This window comes from Electrona antarctica, assembly GCF_951216825.1.
Source record: "Electrona antarctica genome assembly, chromosome: 15".
Taxonomy (NCBI): domain Eukaryota; kingdom Metazoa; phylum Chordata; class Actinopteri; order Myctophiformes; family Myctophidae; genus Electrona; species Electrona antarctica.
Genome location: NC_136796.1, coordinates 11,649,220 through 11,665,745, shown reverse-complemented (window position 1 = coordinate 11,665,745; position 16,526 = coordinate 11,649,220). Strand labels below are relative to the sequence as shown.

The 16,526-nt window shown below is 42.0% G+C and overlaps 1 protein-coding gene and 1 long non-coding RNA gene across 2 annotated transcripts in view; both read left to right on the top strand.

The window, feature by feature from the left end:
- LOC306938783 (uncharacterized protein) overlaps nt 1–16,526 on the top strand; it is a 235,282-nt gene that overhangs the window by 49,781 nt on the left and 168,975 nt on the right. The gene's annotated exons all lie outside the window — the stretch shown is intronic.
- LOC306938805 lies at nt 11,586–14,566 on the top strand. The gene is made up of 4 exons (XR_013791774.1): nt 11,586–11,720; nt 12,598–12,682; nt 13,978–14,085; nt 14,319–14,566. It is a non-coding gene; the product is annotated as an uncharacterized lncRNA (long non-coding RNA).

Sequence of the window (16,526 nt, the reverse complement as noted above, 5' to 3'; positions counted from 1 at the left end):
AAAAGAGCTGACTTGCTTCAAGTGAGCCTGTGTTTTACTCAATAAGCACAGTATAGTATAGACTCTTTACCTACTGAGATGGAATGACATTTAGTAAAGTGACTGATGTAAAGATAAAATGAACTGAAGGTTAATTGTACAGGTTAATTGTCCATGTACATGGTTAACACCCATGGGCATGCCTTTTTATTGGCAAAGAACTGTTGACTTCACAGTAAGTTATGTCTTTCATGGCACAGCACAGTACAATATAAATTTGACGGAAGATTGCTAAGTGGTGAAAGACTGGCATAGATTTTGAAGATAAGATACAACTTTATTGATCCTCAGCAGAGCTTGTCGATCTGCTATTTTTGCTACTTTTGTGTGACACTGTCATATAACGAAATAGGTTTCTGCCTGACAGCGACTATACTGTATGTACATTTTATTAATACGTATGTACACTGAATATATGAATTCAACTTTTGCTATATATCAGATGTATTCATTCATATTCATTGGAGATAGATTCTATGTCCAATATACAAATGAATACAGTCTACCAGCAATATATGTACCAGTACCAGTACCAGCAATATTGTATGTTCATAACATGAGTAATGAAGAGGTACAGATTCATTCACCAATAAATATAAGAATGGATACAGTAAAAATTATAATGAATCTACGTTTGAAATAGAACCCCCCCAGGCTACGTTTATTTACCTCAGTCACTGATACTAAATCTGATATATATATATATTTTTTTTTTCTATGAACCTGTGACTATGAACCTGTGACTGTTATAAAACGGAAATAAAAAGATTTTGAAAAGAAAGAAATAGAACCCCCCCACATGTCAACGTATGATTACAATCTATAACAGTATATGAGTGATCAACTGTGAAAAGTGCATTTATTGGGACATAAACCAGACCAAAACAGCCTCTGGGTAGAAGCTGCATCTATAACGGTTCTAGCTTTGATGCACTGCAGCCTCTTGTCCGAGGGGAGGGGAGGGGGTCAAACAGTTCATGGGCCGGGTGAGTGGAGTCCTCCATAATGATGGCCACACTGCTCCTCCTGCATCTGCTGATGTAGATGTCCTCAATCGAAGGAAGATGTGGGTGATCTTCTGGCCGGTTCTCACCACCCTCTGTCAGCAGCAGAGCAGTGGAAATGTTTGAAAATGTGCAGAATGTGAGTGTACTCTCCAACCTATACACCTATAGAAAGCCTAGAAAGCATCAAAGCCTCCAGAATCAGCACTAGGGCAACCACTAGAGGGGATTGCGAAGTGCCCGGCCGGCCAAACCGCCTTCGTTAAAAAGATCCTCTCAGTACAGGGCTGTTTCATCTGGAATGAGCTACCTTTGACCATAAGAGATTGTACTTCATTTCTATCCTTTAAATTTAATCTACAAAAATGGTTACTCGACAACCAAACCTGTGACCATAATAATAATAATAATAATAAATTGTATTTATAACGCACTTTACATTTGAAGCAAATCTCAAAGTGCTACAACAAGAGAAGAAGAATAAAATAAAATAATGCATGAGTAAATAAAAGGACTAAAATTAGCACAATTCATGCATTTCGTGGTATACTGCTAAAATGATTACAAGTACACCGGCATCTAATGGTCCAACTGGCCAAATGCCTTGTTAAAAAGAAATGTCTTAAGTCCCCTTTTAAAAGCGTCCACGGATTCTGGTGCTCTCAGGTGGTCGGGGAGGGCATTCCACAGCCGAGGAGCAGCTGAACAGAAGGCCCGGTCCCCCATGGTGCGGAGTTTTGTTTTGGTGGTTTTGAGTGTGTTTGAATTTCCAGAGCGGAGGGAGCGGGTGGAGGCTGGGGGTTCAATGAGTTCCTTCAGATAGGAAGGGGCGTTGCTGTGGATGCATAGTTGTATAGTTTAATAGTCTATAGGCTAGTGCACGTCCTTGACAGCGTATCCTGTATTGAAAGTAATAATGCACTTTATGCACAAGTTACTTTAGTTACAATTCTGTATTGCCCTATAAAAGGGCTGCTAAACCATGTAGATGCACTTTATATCTTGTATGTTTTTATGCTTTGTCTCATAGAGTAGTGTGCTTCACTGCCTGTCTGTTTCGTTTTTTATGTTTTATGTGGGGACTCCCCACATAAAACATAAATAACTACTGGGGACTGCGGATGAAAATTAGCATCTTTGCTAAATCTGGTGTATTTATATTGCATCTGTTTGTAATGGATTGTCCATATGCTTTGTCCCGTCGAAATAAACAAATAAAGTAAAGTAAAGCACTGCAGTATTGAGGCCAGCTTGCCTCAGAGGAAATAAAACCGCTGGTTGTTCTTCATTAAAGCGAGAGCTGTGTCCGTGTGCTCGGGAGTAAGTCGGATTCGTTTCCGGTGGGGGTTGGCCTCCGCCAGGGCTGAGGGAGAGTTCATTTTCCTCATAGACTTTTCAGAAAGTATTTATTTAAAGACGTTTACGCCGCAGACAAAGCCAACTCTTGTCGTGATAAATCATGACAATAAACACAATGTTTTGGGCCAAACAAAGAATTAGAAAGTAGAAAAAACACTTTTTTTGTTGTTTTTCTTCTTTGTAATTATTTGTTTGGTCCAAAATATTGTGTTTGTTGTCATGATTTATCACGACTCGTGCTTCGTACGACACTTAAAAGGTCTTTAAATAAATACTTTTTGAAATGTCTATGGGAAAAATGCATTGGGATTCATTTCCTGGGCCTGACGTCGCCATGAAAGGGGGTGGGACTGCGACGCTCTATAGCTCGGAGAGGTAAGGGTTTAGTTGCATCACTGCTTTTTGCAGATGATGTGGTCCTGATGGCACCATCGGTCCAAGACCTTCAGCTCTCACTGGACCGGTTCACAGTTGAGTGTACGGCAGCTAGGATGAGGATCAGCATCTTCAAATATGAGGCCATCGTTCTCAGCAGGAAACCGGTGGATTGTGCAGTTCAAGTAGGGAATTAGGCATTACCCCAGGCGAAGGAGTCGGGGTCTTGTTCACGAGTGAGGGGAGGACGGAGAAGGAGATCAGCCGGGGAATCAGAGCGACAGGGGCGGTATTGCAGTCGCTGTACCGCACTGTTGTGACGTAGAGTCGCTGCTTCTTCGCCAGCTTAGGTGGTTCGGGCATTTGGTTAGGATGCCTCTCGAGCGTCTCCCTAGGGAGATCCCCCCACCCCGGGGCAGGCCAAGGCGCAGATGGAGGAATTACATCGACTCGCGCCTCGGGATCCCCCAGGAGGAAGTTACTAATGTTGCTCTGGAGAGGGAAGTCTGGAGCTCTCTGGTGGAGCTGTTGCCCCCGTGACCCGACTACGGATAAGCGGTTGAAGATGGATGGATGGATACATTCTATTCTATTCTATCATGTCAGTTTCGAAAATCAGCACAAAATACATACATTGCAATGCTTTAGTCTTGTAGATCTTTGTTTTTCAGTCATGGTCTCTCTACCTGTCTAGTCTTTCAACTTCGGCCACTCCCACTCTCCATTGCATCCTAGTTACACACCTGGTCCCACTCTCTCATCAGCCCAGTAGTGCCATGCCCTAATAGAAACCTGGAACTTCTCCAAACAACCTGCTCCAAATACGCAATACTTTACTCATTCCAAACACACGCACAGTCAGAACATATGTCGTGGCTGTTCCTCTGCTGCTCTACCCTGAAAGCCAATACGAAAAAGTTTCCCCGCGCATGTCATGTCAAAACATGACAGGCGTACGTCAGGCGCCTGCAAGTGACAAGTGTGCATTACTGCATTTTGGGACACTGGACATAAAGGTTTTCAAAAACCATCGCAAAACGAGTTGGTAGTAGTTCGCGTAACTGTTTGCCACTTTTTATTGTGGCATATCATTTGACAAATTGGAAAAGCAGCCTTGACTTGTCTTGCAGACTTGCAGTGTGCGGCGTGCCGCGACCCCGTGGCAGCGGTGGCCGAACGGATAGCGGCGCGGTCTAGATACCGGAAGGTTCCCAGTTCGAACCAGCCGTCCGACACGTTAAAATTACCACCGCTGAAATGCCCTTGAACAAGGCATCAACCACTACGATGAAATGTGTTCTATGAGCAGGGCCTGGCTGGAAACAAGTTCTTGAGCTTAGCCCAGATACCCTGGGTAAATATAGATTTCATTTCATTTCATTTCATTTCATTTCATTTCACCCCCAGGGCCATTGTGCAAAACTGGGGAGACGGCCGACGAAAGTGCAGAACCCCTGTGAGGCTGTGATGGAATTAATAGGGGAAGGTTTCAGAGTGAAACATTTGACTAGCTGTTTGGTGTTCTGTTTGTGCATGAACCCAGTGACATTCAAAAGCTAACTCACTGGGGCATATATTATTATCGACTGTCTGGAACTAAAATTCTTCAAACAATATGGTGGATCTGGATTTACAATCATCCTGTTGCACTGAGGGGGACACAGACAGGGGAGTGCTCATTCTCCAAAAGAGGCAGAATCAAGAACTATTCAACTCGAGGAATACTGGATATCCCCAAAACAGCTTATTGCTTTCACTTAGTTCTGGCTATCAAATGATCAAATGATACTTGTCAAAAAGCTGAATTCAAGGAGGAAGGTGAGAAAGAGACTATAAGGTAAGAAAGTTTTAATTGTCTATGCTGGTTATCTGACAGACCCATGTAGGGTGTGTGTGTGTGTGTGTGTGTGTGTGTGTGTGTGTGTGTGTGGCTGAGAAATGCCAAGTTCAGCGTTGTGTTGACAGCTAGTGTGCAGCCTTGCAGGTAACTTAATATAGCTCAGCAAAGGGCATTAGGGCTATGGACCAGAGCTAGGCCTATATTAGCTCTGGTCAGAGATTCTGAAAGGACTCATCACTCATATAATAGAATAGTTAGAATAGTATTGTAATAGTTTACAATGAAATATGTTTTGTACCAATATAGTATTTAACTAATATTTAACTTGCACTGTAGGCTATGCTCAGTTCGCAGTCTGAACCACACGCCAATAAAATGGTATCCGTTCATCAGCCTACAATTAATTTAGATTGGAAAAGCAAAATATTCAATGTAGCAGGCCTAATTTAATTTAGCGTTTCTATATTGTTACCACTAGATGGTGCAGTTGTTTTGTGTAATAATGAAACGCCTCCATCATCTCAGGCTATCTGCTGAGCTGTGCGAGATGTAAGCACTGATCCACATTAATTTGATGTAATAAATAATCCAAGGACATTTTGCTCCTGAAGCTGCCAAAATGTGTTACCTGCAATTAGCCATTGTACCGCACTCATTACTCATTCATTGCCACCACTCTTTCTTTGCCATTACCTTTATAAGTAGCCAATCTAGCCATGTAATAATAATCAATTTGAGTAAAGATGACAAATTGCCATTGCTGTTAACATTTGCCTGGTGATCTACATCCCATCCATTTTTTGATTTTAAATGTTATTTTTTTGTACGTTTTATAATTCACTCCGGATGAGGTTGACTCTTCAAATTTAAATTGTGAAAGTGTCAACAGACTTTCATTGTCTTCTCAGAAAGCATTGAAGGGGAGAATATTTGGACAATTGGCCGCACACGATTTCACGCACACGTGAACAGACATTATGATGACACACACACACACACACACACACACACACACACACACACACACACACACACACACACACACACACACACACACCCGTTCCACTAGCAGCATGGGATCCCAGACATCTGCCAAATTAAAATCCAACCCTCATCTTTCCCACTCCCACCATGGTGAACCTTCCATTACTAATCCTTGAAACCCCAACATCCACTGTCCACTGTGTCCAGTGTCCACTGACCTGTTTTACTCCCCCCCACACACACACACGCACAGTAACCTATGCACACATTGTCATTACTTGTCATGTAAACCTGTAGACACTCAATGCATACAATCATCAAGTCAGACAAAAAAACATACAGTCACACAGACAAGTCAAACTCACTCATGCACACACACACACACACACACACATACACGTACACGCACGCACGCACGCACACACACGCACACGCACACACACACACACACACACACACACACACACACACACACACAACCACACACACACACACAAAGACAGGGTACATCTTGTGTTCATACATTTTGATTTATAGGAAACAAGAACAAAACATTGTCAGTCATTACAGTTTGCAGTATTGGACAGTATATTATCCAGGGAATGTACAGTACGGTCAGTGTTCATTTAACTCTGAAAGTGTGAAAATTGGGTCCATTTTTCAAATGTGTATTAAATACACATTTGAAAAATGGACCCAATTTTCACACTGTGTACTGTAGCTTCAGCACAGGTTCACTTCTCTGTTCCAGAAGAAGCCCCCATGGTGCACACGTTCACACCTGGGAACCGCCCAGTAGCACTTAGTGGTGTACCAATGAGAACCTCCACTGGAGCAGCTGGAGGTTAATAACATGAACTCTAGCATCCCTATTCTGGGCATGTAATAATAGGTGGTCATTCAGTGAAAATTGTGGATCTACAAGCTCAGTTTTGACATGTTGTTAGCTTGAAGAGCTGCTATTTGTGCAGGAGAGATTTGGTGTTGAGGGAAAAAAAACTAACTTACCTAGTTAGTATAATGCCCTGGAGAACACCGGCGGTCAACTATATAGGGTTTAAGTGGTTAATGCCTTGCTTAAGGGCACCTTGACGACTGCCGCTCGTTGATGTGCTAGGCGTTTCTCATTCCATTTCCCAACTTAGGTTTTCCAAGCCCATACAGCACATGCATTTTTTTGAACTGCTGACCTGGTGCCCACTCTAGCCAACCACAGCACAATATCGTGTTTTCAGTGCTTAGAAATGATTGTATTGCCTTGCATTAAGCTGTAAGTCGAACTGTTAGCCTTTAGCTGCTCAGACCCCTATACTGTCGGATTAACAATAACCTGTCTGGGAAGCTTAGATTGTGATTCAAAGCAAATATCTTTGACAAATTCTCAGAGTGAGACAATTGTCTCTCTCCCTTGCTCTGTCTGCATTGTTCTCTCAGTGTTGGTACCATTCACCGTCTCTCACAGTACAGTACAGTACAGTACAGTACAGTACAGTACAGTACAGTACAGTACAGTACAGTACAGTACAGTACAGTACAGTACAGTACAGTACAGTACAGTACAGTAGCTGGCCGCCTGGCCAAAGCCCTACTTTCTAAGTCCCAGTCTTTCTGTGGTTGATGTTTCCATTACAGAAATAAAAGTGTGACCAGTAATCCAGTTATACATTCCCCCAGACGACACATGCACACACACGCAGACACACTCACAAATGGACAAGCAGGCCCGCACGCACAAATACACACACACATTCTGTGATTGAAGCAATACCCCCTATTGTGAAGAAGTCCCATGGATCTTTTTCTAACTCCACAAATAAATACCAGACACTATAATCCACACACACACACACACACACACACACACACACTCTCTCTCTTGCATGCGCCAAGTCCATAATAACATAACCAAAATAGGGATATCAGGGTAAAAGTGGTTAAAGATGAGATACGCAAAACATGGTAGAAGATCATTTGTCAAAGATTTTAGTCCAACAAATCATGTGGTCATTGCCAATGTCTTATCTACCACATTTTTAATAGGTTTTGTTGTAACAACATACAGTAGAAGAGGTGTAAAGGGAGAGCAATAGAGAGGTGTTATTAGACAAACAATGGGACGACGGCGGTGAAGAAGGGATGACAGAAAGAGAGACAGTATGCATGTCCTACATGCATGGGCACTTAGGTCACTGCCGATAATTACTCTACAGTAGGTGATCGCGCGCACACACACGCACGCGCGCGCTCACACACACACGCGCGTGCACATGCACACACACACACACACACACACACACACTTTCAGATGGACACACAACACTTACTGTTGTTATACTTGTGAGGACATAATACTCATTAACACATGAGTGAGTTAATTAATTCCTTAATTAAAAGGCCATTCCATCCTATAGCTAATTAAAGGGCAGTTTCACCACTTAATTGTCAGTGTCATGAAAATGCGATTAGGCATGATGAAAGTCACTGTCATACAGTATCAGTTAAAACCCCATGGTTCTGTTGTGTGTCTTTATCTCTGTAGAGTGTGTTAGTTTTTTATTGCTTTCTTTGTCCATGCAAATGCACATGACTGTATGTGCTTGCACGCATGATTTAGTGTCTTCCTTTGTATGCAAAACGTGTGTGTGTGTGTGTGTGTGTGTGTGTGTGTGTGTGTGTGTGTGTGTGTGTGTGTGTGTGTGTGTGTGTGTGTGTGTGTGTGTGTGTGTGTGTGTGTGTGTGTGTGTGTGTGTGTGTGTGTGTGTGTGTGTGTGTGTGTTTTTTAGTGTAACTAGAATAGATATAGTAGGTTTCAGACTGAAGGTGGTTCTTGCAGAGAGAGACAGGTAAACTTGGAATCACATTGGATATTATCTTTGGAGAAACTGTTATATGAGACAGGTGCTGCTGCTGCTGCAGTGTGAGCCTCACATTTGCATGTACAGAAACTAAATCAGTTGGAAATTCATGTGACTTTCAGCTTTGAAAAGAGTTCTTGGTCTCCATCGTTTTTGTTATCGGACTCCGTAGGGAATAGGAGATCATTAATGCAAACACTCGGTAGCAGGAGGAATCATTTCAATTCAATATGAATTTGTGCAGCATCTCACTCTTATTTTTGGGTACTAGTCTGGTGAATTCTCGTACAGTGAAGGTGAGAATTGGTCGTTTGGTGGTGTAATGCAGATAGCACATTGGCTATTTCCATTGTGCGGCACCATCTTGTATAATCGGACTAACTTTAGACAGTGTTCAATTTATCATCAAACTCTGATGTCAGTGGTGTCAAACAATACTTTTAAAATAATCCTATAGTCAAAAGTGAAAGTGTTTCACATTATTGTTAGAAACGTGCACATTGGAAACAGGGCATGGACACTAGAGAGAGAGAGAGAGAGAGAGAGAGAGAGAGAGAGAGAGATACAGATACAGGATGGTGTCTGAGAGATGTTCGTTTGGCCTCTGAGATGATCCAGCCTCTTAATTTATGCTAAGTAGACTATTTCTCAGAGCTCTCCAGAAGAGCCATATCTACACTTGCACGGATGCATGCATGCACAAACACGTGCACACACACACACGCACGCGCACACACACACACACCATGTTGGTCAAATCTAAATGATTTATTAATCCAATGGACTAAATCTCCTGCTGTTGAAAAATCCCAAAACCTCATGAATGAACAGAATATTGATGGAGGAGGAGAGGCGGAGAGTGAGACGAGGAACGAGACAGGTGAGGGGGGAAAGGAGCTATAGGGGGTGAGAGTGAGACAGACGGAAAGAAAGAATAAAGAGAGAGTTAATGACAGAGTGGGAGGTGGCGAGGGAGTGAGGGGGGAACATTTAAATCTGTATTAAGAAAATAATAACCATGTCATGGCCTGATTGGTTTAGTTTGCCCATATTTTACTCAGTGGACTGGGAAATGAGAGGGGGATGAGGGGTGAGGGTGACAAATGTTAAGAAGGAGAGAGAGGTCAGTGGAGAGAACACAACATGGAGAGAGAAAGGAGACACAATAAGGGAGACGAAAGAGAGAAAGGAAAGATGGCGAGGACAGTGAAAGTCACAGAGAAAGAGTGGACAAGAATGGTGTGAACATTTTGTGACACGGACGACGGACGTGCACGTGGCCTTTTTAGCAGCCTTTTGAGTGGTGCAAACCACTCCAACAACCAGCTTTGTTTGTATCCGTGTTTGTGTGTACCTGTACGTGGGGCCCAAAAGAATGAGCATGGTTACTATGGTCACTGACATTACGTCAGACCACAGCTGATCAGGCTATATAAGACCTCGCACCACTCAGTTCACACGGGTGTGATTTTTTTTTAACGAACCCCAATTGACATTGTGATCACCACAAACGGAAGGAGCTTTAGAAGGTTGGAGTGCAAGGCAAGCACCATGAAAGACCAAATTGTGATCTCAATGGAGACTGGGCTAGCACACGGGCAAACAATACACTCTGGTTCACCTCATTATTCATTTTTACAACCTTGAGCACAGCCATGTAAGAGAAGGTAATAAGTGCAGCAACCAATCATCAGGCTCAATGATTGCAATGGTGCCCTCTGGTGGTTGCATTCAAAGGTCAGTGGGGAAACTACTTGACAGCTCCATAGAAAAAGCTGTCAAATGTGTTTATTTCTATGTACATTGTGCTAAACATGACATTTCCATATACACAGTACCTTTTGTTATTAACTGTAATTACTTCCAGGCAGTCAATGTTGAGCCGAGTTTCCACAAGGTCAAGTGCATTGTATAGGTAACAGTAAAACCAGCATTTAAACCTTATCAGTTTGGTCTGCTTTAGTTACTTCCTGACTCTCATGTGGTCGTCTTTCTGTTTCTCTTCTGTATCTCTCTGCTCATCTCTCTTACTCTCCATTCTCTATGTAACCCATCTCTGTATCTTAACCCTCTCCCTTCTCATTTTCTCTCTCAAAGTGCTGAGACAAAAATACACTTGAAAAGCTGCACAGTCAACTGTCAGACAGTGCAGAAGAAATGTAATGGGAACATTGATTTGTGTGTGTGTTTGTGTGTGCGTGTGTGCGTGTGCGTGCGTGCGTGCGTGCGTGCGTGCGTGCGTGCGTGCGCTCGCCCGCCCGTCCCCCTCACTGATGACAAACATGCTGCCTTGACTGACTGGAAGTTTGTCATTTCAGTGTGTCTACCTCTCACAGCAATGGACAATGTTTTGATTTTCTGAAGGACATCCAAGCAGACTCTGCACCCAAATGGTACTATTTACCTTACACTGTCGCATGCACACAAACCCCTGGTTATTTCACAAGTTTCAGAAATAGGAAACACGGTAAACACCAGAGCTGAGGTATATGAACTATATTTTAACCCTGTTCACACACAAGATTTAAGTTCTATAGTTGAACAAAATAGGTACAGGCGTCGACACGGGTGTCCGAATTCCTTTAATAATAATAATTATAATTATAATAATACATATTATTTATATTGCGCTAAAAAAATAAACAACTATTAGGAAAAAACTAGTTAAATAGCCTAGTTAAAAAGGTTAATAACTAAAAACTAATAGAAAGGAAAACAAAAAAGGGGGTGGGGGGATTTATGTAGGGAATGCAAGTCTGAAGAAGTGGATTTGACTTTTGAACTTCTAATCTTATCTTTGACTCTTGACCACCTGTGGACCAAGTCAACCAAGTGGTTTGGCGTGTTGATAGAGACACACAGTCTAGGCAGGAAGCACACACACACAAACACACACACACACACACACACACACACACTACACACACACGTTCTGATAGGCTGACAAACGGAAAGTTGCATCTTCAGGGTAAAGTACCATCCCACATTCTAGTGGGCTGTCTCTATGTTTGTAGTTCTACTGTATTTAAACCCTGTTTGTACAATTAGGCTATTCATTGCATTATAGGCTTCTTATTTTCGTCTGGAAGACTTTATTTTGCCGTATGTTTTTTTGTGTACAAGCTTGTGACGACTCTTGGCTTTTCATCTGAAATAAAAGACCTGAAACCTTGAATCCTGGATTTCAAATTCTCCTAAGAAATTGGCTGGTTTCACTCTAAGAACGTATACATCACTGCAACAACGATTTCCCCCAACTGACAGGTGAGTGGCTGAAGCAGGACAGCAACAGCATTCATTTGATTGATTTCCCCCCGCAAAAAGATGTGTTGGGCTACAACTTGATTATTTTCTTATAGCAAATATGTTATCAAATACTTACTTAGTTACAATGGTGTTGTTGTACAAAAGATATTACACATAAAATATATATATTATATAAAATATACACAAAAGCTATATATATATACATACATTATATACATATACATCATATAATCATATATATATATATATATATATATATATATATATATATATATATATATATGTATATATATATATATATATGTTTAAGTTATTAGTTCCAACTGTTGCAACCCAAAAGAAATCTGCAATGATAATACAGATACTACCTTGGGAAGGAACTTTAGCAGAGCTCATCAGTGTCTCTGAACTTGTACAATTTGCTATAAATTAAGTCTTATGTTTCTGTTTCTCTGCTTTTCCACCCTCTATCCAGGGAGGATTCAGCTTGCAGCAGTGATATTCATAGTCTAACTACAACTTGCTACTGAGCAGCTGTATTGTAGAAATTGCAAATTAAGCCCCGTATTCAAGGGCACCTTGGGTTGAAAGTTTCTCGTTCACTTTGTCCGTCCAGAAGTTTGTCCCAGGATTTGAATCAGTGACCTTAAGGCCTGCAGTGTACTTCTCTATGTGTCTTTCTAATCAGGGACTCATTTAGACCTATAAACAAGAGATGAATACATTTAACTACTACAGACTAACTCTTCATTCTTGATAAGCTATTTATTCATAGGCCTACGGTATAGGTGTAATATAAGCCAGTGGCAGCAAAAGTTAATTTCCTAATTTGATCTCAATATTATGAATAATGTGTTTAATATTGACTTTTCAGACAACAGACGTTGCAGTCATGCAAATCAAAATGAAGACATTTGTGGTGTTTTGCCTGGCTGTTAATTTTGCTGCATTTGCTCTGGGTAAGAGACGGGTGTTGATAAACAACATCAACATTCTTATTATTAACCTTGTGCATAGCCGTGTCAAATGGGACTGAATATAGTTGAAGTTTGGATGTAGTACACTGCCCTGTCATCAGTTTATGCTGTGTTAATAATAAATCACAATCTATAATCTATGTGTTTATACTGTAGAGTATACACACACACACACACACACACACACACACACACACACACACACACACACACACACTCATTCTGCCAATTATTACATTTTGATACGTTTTGAAGCTTACTGTCAGTGCTCTGGTAAAGTACCCAACAATCTACAGTAGGCCAGGCCTATATTTAATATGGATTGTCGTAAATTACTGATTTAAAACATGTTTTAAATTCAAATCAAGAATATGAATTAAAGAACGATACGCTATTCAACAAGTAGACGGCCCCGGTCTATTGAGAAAGTATGCATGCCGACCGATGGACTTCTGTTAACTTGTTAGCCCTAGAAGGTATGTGATCTTACATACATTTCATGTATTCCAAATACGCAGCCATAGATCGGTCCTATCTGCACATTGTTAACAGGCTGACCTCATCGGCATTTAAAGTTGTAGCACTGCATGTGCAGTGTGCACTCACCCAATAATTAATTTTTGGGGACTAGTTTCATATCCATTTGAAAGTTCTGGCAGAAAACGTGCATTTAGTAAAATATCTCCACTTTTCCCCTGCACACAGACGAACATTCTCTCCGGTGAAGGTCCCGGAATGAATGCAGGACTGAACATACAGTATCAAAACTTCCTTTAGAAAGCACAAATGTATGGGGCATACAATTGGCAGGTGTGACCAATTACCCCATAACAATCGCAATGCAATACGTTTGTGCTTACCGAACATTGACTGTTCCAAAAGGAAGTTTTCATATTTTCAGTCCAGCTTTTCCTTGTGGAAAAGTGGTGATATTTTACTTAACTCATGTCTTCTGCCAGAACTTTCAAACGGATATGAAACTAGAGGACAATATCTGACTTCAGGTTTTAGGAATTCATTCTTGGGTGAGTACACATGCAGTGCTACAAGTTTAAATGCAGATGATGCCAGTCTGCTAACCGTGCACATATAGGACCAAACTATGGCTGTGTATTTGGAATACATGAAATGTATGTGAAATGTAAGTGCTTGTGCTCTTTTGACTTTTGTGCCCGGACAAGTGAATGGGAAATGTACTTGTCTGAAGGACAAGTGCCTCAAAAAGTTGATGTCAAGCCCTGACTGTATGATCTTCCTCTCCATGATCTCTCCTCCAGGCACCTCTCTGCAGTGCTACTCCTGTCCTCAAGGTGCCTCTGGCGGATGTGAGAACATCCAAGAGTGCAACAATGGTGATGATGCCTGCCTCAAACTCGACTCTGGTGGTGAGACATTTTAACCACTTTCCACATGTTTTATATAAGCAAACAAGAAAAATAACAAAAATAGCAGATCTAAACCAAAACCAAAATATGTTTATCTTGCATACCTATATAGGCCTATGAGGAAGATTGTTACATTAGATAAAAAATATTTATACATTTTTCATACAGTTCCCTGCATGCAATGGTGAAATTATGTGTTTGTTTGTTTGTTTTTCTACAATGTCTCTATATAGAAACAACGTACACTAGGTGTATAAAAAATGCCGAATGTGACTTCATGAACCTGGCAGTTGACCCTGGCCTCTCCCAATTCACCTTCTCCTGCTGTCAGTCCAACCTCTGCAATGATATTCCGAAGAAAGGTTTTTTTCAGTGGTTGAAAGAGAGATTAGGCTAGGGAGATCATTTTCTCCAGCTGACATCAGTGCCATTGGGTTTATATCATTTTTTCCAGAAATGTCATTTCAGAGTAAAGATTTATCTGTAAACTACTAAATGTTGTTCATTGTTGAATATTCTGAAAATAAACTCATAAACACATTATCATTATGAGGATTCATTCATTATACCAAATGCAAAATTACAGTATTCACAAGATGCGCAAATAATAGCTAGATCTACTGTGTACTGATGTGTGTGCGTGCGTGCGTGCGTGCGTGCATGCGTGCGTGCGTGCGTGTGTGCGTGCGTGCGTGTGACTGTGTGTGTGTGTTGTGTTTTTTAGGGGGGAGTACTATATTTTGGGGATAGCAATAGCATCAAGAGCAAGACCAAGCAAGCTGCTAAATTAAAGGACCACTTCGCCCATTTTCAACCTTTTTATATCTTGATATAAATGGTTCTCACTAATGCACATTATAAGATGGTACTGTGGTGAGTGCCCCACATCTACAAATACATTCACCAAAATAGGTATTGTGCCTTTAAAGGAGCATTCAGTGATTTGGAAAACCCCCCGGTCCGCCCCGGTAACAAGATGTGCACATGCACGCACTACAGTGGGGAGACACTCGACAGGCCAACAGCACACACACCAAGGCCCGCCCCCGCTCGATCAATGATCCTGATTGGATGAAGGCTGGGCCACCTATAGCCAGAAACTAAGCCTATGGTTTTTTGACCCCCAGGGGTTAACTGGGGAAAGGGAGGAACTCCTTATATGGTCAGCACACTCTATAGTAGGGAGGATTATCACAACAAAACAAAAAAATAAGTGATATTTGAATTAAGTGAAATCACTGAATATACCTTTAAGAGCACGGGTTCAGAGAGTAAGGGGAGTGATTTCCGGTTCCGGGTTATGACTTGTTGTTTATTACCGACAGAGTGACTGTAAAGGTCTCCTGTCTCGCTGTTTCCTACTCCACAGTACCATTTGTCTTTACTGTGTCTCAGAGGATGGCTGTGGACCGTTCAGAAACCCTGTGTCTCAGAGGATGGCTGTGGACAGTTCAGAAACCCTGTGTTTCAGAGGAGGATGGCTGTGGACAGTTCAGAAACCCTGTGTCTCAGAGGATGGCTGTGGACAGTTCAGAAACCCTGTGTCTCAGAGGATGGCTGTGGACAGTTCAGAAACCCTGTGTCTCAGAGGATGGCTGTGGACAGTTCAGAAACCCTGTGTCTCAGAGGATGGCTGTGGACAGTTCAGAAACCAGTCTGTGTCTCAGGATGGCTGTGGACAGTTCAGAAACCAGTCTGTCTCAGAGGAGGGCTGTGGACAGTTCAGAAACCAGGCTGTGTCTCAGAGGATGGCTGTGGACAGTTCAGAAACCAGTCTATGTCTCAGAGGAGGGCTTTGGACAGTTCAGAAACCAGTCTGTGTCTCAGAGGATGGCTGTGGACAGTTCAGAAACCAGTTTATGTCTCAGGAGGGCTGTGGACAGTTCAGAAACCATTCTGTGTCTCAGAGGAGGGCTGTGGACAGTTCAGAAACCATTCTGTGTCTCAGAGGAGGGCTGTGGACAGTTCAGAAACCAGTCTGTGTCTCAGAGGATGGCTGTGGACAGTTCAGAAACCAGTTTATGTCTCAGGAGGGCTGTGGACAGTTCAGAAACCATTCTGTGTCTCAGAGGAGGGCTGTGGACAGTTCAGAAACCATTCTGTGTCTCAGAGGAGGGCTGTGGACAGTTCAGAAACCAGTCTGTGTCTCAGAGGATGGCTGTGGACAGTTCAGAAACCCGCCACCACCAGTGACATCGTCGATGGGGAATCCCACCTAATAGAAACCGCAGGCTTTCTATTCCTGGAAAGTTAGCATGCAATAGCAGAAAGCATTGTTTTCGCATTACAAATAAAATAAAGAAATTGGAAATCTTGCTTAAAATGACCAAATATGATGTCAGTGGTATAGGCCACAGGTCACTGAACGGTCCACAGCCCTCATCTGAGACACAGACTGAGTAGACACAAATGGTACCATCTTATAATGAGCATTAGTGAGG